This window comes from Temnothorax longispinosus, unplaced genomic scaffold (assembly GCF_030848805.1).
Source record: "Temnothorax longispinosus isolate EJ_2023e unplaced genomic scaffold, Tlon_JGU_v1 HiC_scaffold_100, whole genome shotgun sequence".
Taxonomy (NCBI): Eukaryota; Metazoa; Arthropoda; class Insecta; order Hymenoptera; family Formicidae; genus Temnothorax; species Temnothorax longispinosus.
The window spans coordinates 18,929-26,455 of NW_027269486.1; the positions used below are offsets into that span (position 1 = coordinate 18,929).

Genomic DNA, 7,527 nt, shown 5'->3' on the forward strand with positions numbered 1-7,527 from the left:
TCTGCTCGTAGGGCACGTAGCGGAATATTATGAGAGAAACCCCCCCCTAATTGGACCCCAAGCTATCGATCAAGCCTACTTAGAACTTGATCCGTTCACTCGTTATCGAGATCTCAACATCTCGGGTACTCGCAACCCGTCGCGTCGCGTAAAAGAGTCACGGTCGGTCTCGCTCCGCGTGTACTTGGCGCGAGACATTACCGTGTCTCTTGATATGTCCCATCGAATTGGTAAAGTCAACAATATCGAGAAATTCGATTTAGAATTTTTCAATATACCCGTAACAGAAGCTCATATAATGGATCCTATGACTAGAATGTTACTTGAGCATACTTACGAAGCAATTATCGATGCGGGTGTAAACCCAAAAGAATTACAGGGGAACAAGAACGAGTGTTTTACAGCAATTTCTGTGTCAGAGACTCGATCATATTTTGAACCTCAGGTAAGATATATTTAATTAATATATTCAACATAATTAATAGTTTATGAAAATGATAACTATGTGTAAAATTCTTGTTGCAAATATGGAAATTTGTTTCCTTAGTATGTAAAGTTTAAAAAAATTTTACAATAGTTTTTAATAAATTTTACAAATAAATTTGACTTTTTATTTATTACAAACATGTATTGTAATTAGTTTGCTAAATTATCTATGACTGGATGCAACGTTTCTTTCGTGGAAAATAGAATTCTTACTGGCTTGGGTTACTGGACAATCGCATAATATTGACACTGCATGTAGTTCAAGTAACTTTGCTATAGTGAAAGCTTACGAGCAAATTCGGTCCGGAAGTTGCAATGCTGCCATTAACGCTTCCGCCAATTTATGTCTCCATCCTCATGTCCAAATCCTATTTTACAATCTAGGTATGTATTTATTATATCTTATTATATTGTATGTTACGTCATAAAATTTATTAATATTGTTAAGGTTTTATTTGTCCGCTTGAGGATAGTGAAATATTCGAGTGGATTTGATTTCAACAAAAGAAACTTTATTAGAATAACTCATCCGGTATTCACGCCGTGTGGAAATTTACGTCACAGAAGTCAGAAAAAATTTCTATTTTTAATCGGAATGAAGATATTTGCTCGCAATCACTCTGTTATGTGCCTTTATTCATGCCATATTAGTATTATGTTGTAATGTCAGTTCTTTACTGTTAATCCTTTGAGACCACACTGGGTGGTAGCCACCCCACAAAAATTCAGGGCCCAATATTTTTAAGATAAGCTTTATCATCAGTGTCTCTCCACCCAGCATCCCTCGTTTGAGTCATTCTCTCGAAGATCCACGTAGTAGAAAGGCTTTAAGCTATGTCAGTTATGTTTGGCAAACATTTGAAAATTATTATAGGGGTGGTGACCACTCAGGTGTAACCTCGATATATATTTCTTATCGCGATAAAAAATTACAAAATTTTTGTTCATCGAGCACATTTCGGGTTCTGCATGTAATACATATTTTTGAGCAACATAACTAAAGTAGTAGTAAAGCACTTTACTACTACTCCCACAAGTTTCTTAAGAAGAGTATGTAATAGTCCTGAAAACATTTCTATAAGAAATTTTGAATATGTGAACAACTAGATATATACCAATGAAGCAAGAAGTTTAAACAAAAAAATGAAACAAAACACAAAATATTATCAAAATAAAAAGATATTTAACCGGTAGACCAAATCAAATTGTACGACAAGCGTGATTGTAATTCTATTAGATATTCTCGAACAGTCTAGAACAATTACATTTCGTTCGGATACATTAGCACAGATATTTCTTTTTGTACTGTCTCCTGTGAAATCAACAAACTCTTGTTGTGTGTGGAATTATATTAAGATTATGTTATTATTTTACGTTTTTGCTTATCCAATAACGTGCTCTGTGAAACAATCGCACTCTTTGTCTATAACGTTCATAAGCAAACTTCTTTTCTATCCTTACATTTAGATATTGAATCGAAGCTTGAAGAACTTTATTTAATAACAATTTCCTTCTAGGGGTTTTATCTTCTGATGGTTACTGTAAACCTTTTGACGAGGAAGCCGCCGGATATATGCGTAGTGATACGGTCGCGGTAGTATATCTGCAAAAGGCAAAAAATGCAAGAAGAATATATGCAACCCTCGTACACGGTAAAATAAATTGCGATGGTTTTAAAGAAGAAGGTATTACCTTTCCATCAGTCGAAAAGCAAAAAATATTGTTGAGTGAATTTTATAAGGAATGTGAAATCTCGCCCAATGAGTTATCTTACGTAGAGGCCCATACAACCGGTACTCTTGCCGGTGATCCCGTAGAAGTTATGTCTATTGACCAGACTTTATGCGCTAAAAGAAACACTCCGTTATTGATGGGCTCGGTAAAATCGAATGTTGGACATTCCGAACCCGCCAGTAGCTTTTGTCAAATCGCAAAGGTACATTTGTAATAAAATGATTTAACACTGACTTTGCTTAAAATGTGATTATAGCAATTTATATTTTTTTATATTGTTACAATTATAATACATATGTATATAACACATTTATATAAAATAATTACTATAATTACTGCTAATAAAAAGATGTGATTTCTTAAAGGTATTATTAGCGATGGAAACTGGTATAATTACGCCTACTATACACTTCAAGCGTCCGCGAAAAGAGTTAACTGCTATTATCGAAGGAAGAATAAAGATCGTCACTGAACCAACAGAATGGGAGGGGTGGTTATGTAGGTATCAATTCTTTTGGTTTGGAGGGGCTAATAGCCACATATTATTAAAATCAAATCCTAAACAAAAAATCAAACAAGCAGCTTCGAATGATGACCTTTACCTAGGCTTGTAGCTGTGTCTGGACGTACGGAAGAAGCAGTTAAAATCACTTAGATAATGTAAGCAAACTCTTATTATAATGGCTTATTTCATTTATTTTCAAAATAATTTTTGACTTGTTTTGTATTATCAGGTTAATAATATAAAGGCGAAAACATATAATTGTGTATTACTCTTTATATATTTAAATTGCGTACTAATCGCTTTTCATAAACAAAAAAAAAGACAATTATTAAATTATTGATTTAATATATTAAGTAATAATAATGCATTTAATAATTGCTTAAAGTAAAACACTGCAGAATAAGATAATATTATTGTCCTTTTTTGTGTAAAATTATTCCGAAGAATTATAGGATGTACATACATTCTTGTTACTGAATGCAGGTGCGAAATCGACCAATAGATGCTGAGTTTATATCTCTGCTACATCATATTCATAATAATGATATAGAAGGTCATCCTTACAGAGGATACATGATAACTGGGTCTAAAATATCTCATAATACAATTAATAAAATAGAACATACTCCATATGTCAGAAGACCGATTTGTTTTATATTTTCTGGATTAGGATCTCAATGGTTTGGGATGAGTAAGTAAATATATTATAAAATATTTTAAATGTACATTCAACAAAGAAAAATTTTAAGTTATATAGGATATATAAGTATACATCAGAACGTACAAATAAAGAGAGTTACGATCATGATCATAACATATTCTTATCTAGTATGTTATCAAACTTATAATAATATATACATAAAAGTTTGATTTATTAGTTACTATTTATTAAGAACGTAATTTATTATCAGTTAACAAATAAAATTAAATTTTATCCTAGAACAAATATTACAATCTGAGAAGAGGCTAGAGTCTTCTTACGGACTCTTACCGATAATAAAAAATCTAATTATATCTAAATACGCGGATGCATGCACATGTACATATCTGTATATTGAAATTTAGAGACTTTATTAAAATTTTAATAGGTCGCGCTCTAATGAAATTCCCAGTGTTTGCCAAGCCAATCCAGAAATGTGGTACCATTTTGAGATCCTATGGTATAGCCACTACAGATATTTTAACAGTGATAATAAAAATATTTTGGATAATCATTTAATTTTTATTGGGTCTTATTGGACTACAGGTAAGAGAAGAAACTCTCTGTTTGGGTTTCATACAATATAATATACTCCTTATATATACTATATATATCATATATAAAACATAATTTTAAAAAAATTCTTTAAATACCTCAATTCTAATCTTTAATTTAAACCAAATGGGAAGCTATTTCTTTTATATGTATCGCAGATTGGATTAGTTGATCTTTTAACATCTATTGGTATAGTTCCGGATTTTATAATCGGTCACTCCATTGGTGAACTAATCTGTGGATATGCCGATGGATGTTTAACGGCCGAAGAAACAATTTTGTCGGCATATTTCATCGGTTTAGCCCTTCACGAGTCGAAAATAATTAATGGCTCCATGGCTGAAATTGATCTCGACCTTGAAACCTTAAAAGTTATGTGTCCTTCGGATATCGATATAGCTTGTTACAATAGTTCTTCTAATTTTATTGTAAGCGGACCAACGAATTCTATAAAAACATTTCTCACCAAATTGCAGGTATATATTAATGGTTATAAACAATATAATCTTTCTTCTATCTAGTTTCTTTAATTGTTTTGTTAAAACAAGCAATTAATAATACTTATGATTTTATTCATTCTTTTAGGCGAATATTGTAGTATATCTATAAAAAGAAAAATTTCTTGTGGTTATATACCTTTTCATAGTCGTTACATCAAACCTGCTGTAGCTAAGTCTGAAGAATACTTGAACCAAACATTACCACAAAAAAAAAGTTTTACAGCTCAAAGTGGCTGACAACATCTTCTCACGAGTACTCCAATACTATACCTTTATGTTCAAAATATTATACAAATCACTTGTTGTCTCCGGTGTTATTCGCAAAGACGATACGTTCAGTTCCAAAGGATACAGTGACGATTGAAATATCTCCTCAGAATATTCTTCAACACATTTTGAACAATTATTTATACTCTACAGTAACAAACGTAGCGCTATATGAACAAACCGAGAATCATAATAATGAGATATTTTTAGAATTAATCGGAAAACTATATAACGCAGGACTGCAGCCACAGATTGCAAATCTCTATCCGACAGTGGAATTTCCTGTAAGCCGCGGTACCCCAATGATTTCTCCACTCATAAGGTAAATTATCAAAAAACAAACACTTTCATAAGTTTTGAAATATTTAGGTGAAATAGTCAGAAGAGAGAACATGTTCAATATAATAGCGAATTAGAACTTTGAACACTTTTTCAAACTTGGTTAGTTTTATCATTTAATTTCGAAATCACATGTCTGTATTTTGAAGACATTCTATCACCTTACTTATCTCAAAGATAAATGTATTCTTATACATATCCTCTTAATCCTTTTATGCCTATTACAAAGAGCAGATAACAGTGATATTTTAGAATCTGAGCTTCAATTTTACATCAAATCTTGAATTGAGTAATTTCTACAATTAATTCGTTACACGAAATTATATAATAATTTCTAATGACGTTTGCAGATGGGATCATTCAGAGATTTGGTTGTAGTGCAATTCATAAAAAAAAAAAAATAATTGACAAAAGGAAATGGTTGTCAGTATTAGTACAATTGATGAAGAATTTGTGTATTTTACGGGCCATGTCGTTAATGAAAAAAATTATTTCCTGCTATGGGATATCTTTTTTATATCTGGGAAATGATCGCATCGTTAAAAAACCAAAAATATAGCAATACACCAGTGTATTTGAAGACGTTAATTTTATACGTGCTACAGTGTTATCACAACAAAATGTAATCGAATTAACTCTCTCGATTCAAGAAAGTAATATTATTACGTAAACAATTAATTTTCTAGCGTGTTTTTTATTTTTTTAATTAGATTTTAAAGCTTATGCTGCTTTATGGCGTAATATATACTATAATTAAATGTAAAAATATACAAGATAAATATATGAGAATAACTAATCTTAGCGCGGAATCTTCTTTCTTTTCACAAGTCAACTGCTTTTGTAAGGTCCAGCTCCATATTGACATATTTATATTAATTTTGATTTCTTATAAAATTATATTACGTTTAATAAATTTACACCTATATCTAGGTAGCAATAGGTTTGAAATAATCGAAGGAGATAATGCTATTGTTACTGGAAACAGTACGAATTCCAACCAATGTTGAAAATGAAAAATATCAGCTAATCTTGCTGAATGTATCGATGATGAGGAAGAAATCAATACAAAAGACATCTATAAGGAATTAAGACTTCGCGGTTATCAATATGCCGGCTCATTTCGTGGATTAAAAGCGCATCGGTTACTGGATCAAACGGTCATATGCATGGACATCTAATTGGGTGGCATTTATGGACAGTATGTTACAGATGATGATTTTAGGACAGAATAAATTCAAGAAGCCTTTATTATGTTCCAACAAGAATTCGCAAAACTGACTATCTATCCGAAATATCACACACAGATAATTCAGGATTATCCAATTGAAGATAGACGTAAGTAAAGTAAGTGATATAATGCGGCCAATTGCCTGACAAATAAATTTCATTCGCTACGTTGCAGAATTCTCTGTTCGTCGTTACAAGTCTTTAGACGCTATAATATCTGGAGGAATAGAAATTTGTGGCACTGTGGCTACACCTATACCTCATCGCCGACAAAAGTAGTTAATACCGTTCTTGAAGAATACGTTGCTCATCGTGATTTAGGTATTGATGTCGTTGCAAGATGCAATCGAATGTCGACGCACATTGCACTCGAATGTTGCAATAGATAAATATTAAAATTATCGAATTGTCGATGATAGTGACAACGTGATATCAGAAGATTTAAATTCTCTACTTATTAGTGAAATCTTAAATGATTTACCGCAGATTCGACCCACACTAAACTCGTGACGATACCACGAGAAATTCCCAAATATTTCTTGCCCGACAACGAGTTTTTCTACAACGGAAATTACTAAGTTATCGAAGGACGAGAATTGTTTGTATAGCCCTTATTTTCGATATTTGACAAAAAATAGCAAAAAATTATATAAACAGGTTGCTGTCCTCTATGTTAATGCCATAGGGTTTCTCTAGACTTTGGAGGAATCCGGTGCGGTCTACGATTATTTGTGCCTGAAAACCGTATGCGTTGGATATCATACGGCCAAGACAAATAATGACAAGAAGCTTAAGGGGATGCTGGAGACAGGTTGTTTTACCACGAAAGCTTTTCAGACACACCAATCTTTTGATTGATTTCACCGAATTAAAAATTTTTTGTCCAGAATTAAAGTCTGAGGACGATAACGAAGACGGCAGGCACTTATTGCGTATGAAAAACGAAAAAAAATGTAGAAAATGACATTTTTTGAATTTGCGATTCTGCGGTCGATAAAATCATGACAACATTTGCTGCAGATAAAAGTTTTAGACTGTGTACGTATACAAAACCTTGCAGCCAGGTCACGGAAATACAATAAAGAAGAATCCTGTGCTTGCAGAAATGAGCTGCGAGCTTTAGTATAAGAGAAAAGTATGTTAGAAAATTTCATATGCACATGTTACGCGCATAGAGATATAAGAATAGAGTGCGCAAGCGAGCTGAAAAGCGA

At 32.3% G+C, this 7,527-nt stretch overlaps 1 pseudogene; it reads left to right on the forward strand.

Annotated features, from left to right (window-relative positions):
* Nucleotides 1-214: 214 nt before the first annotated feature.
* Nucleotides 215-5,073, forward strand: LOC139823448 (fatty acid synthase-like; annotated as a pseudogene).
* The last annotated feature ends 2,454 nt before the right edge of the window (nt 5,074-7,527 follow it).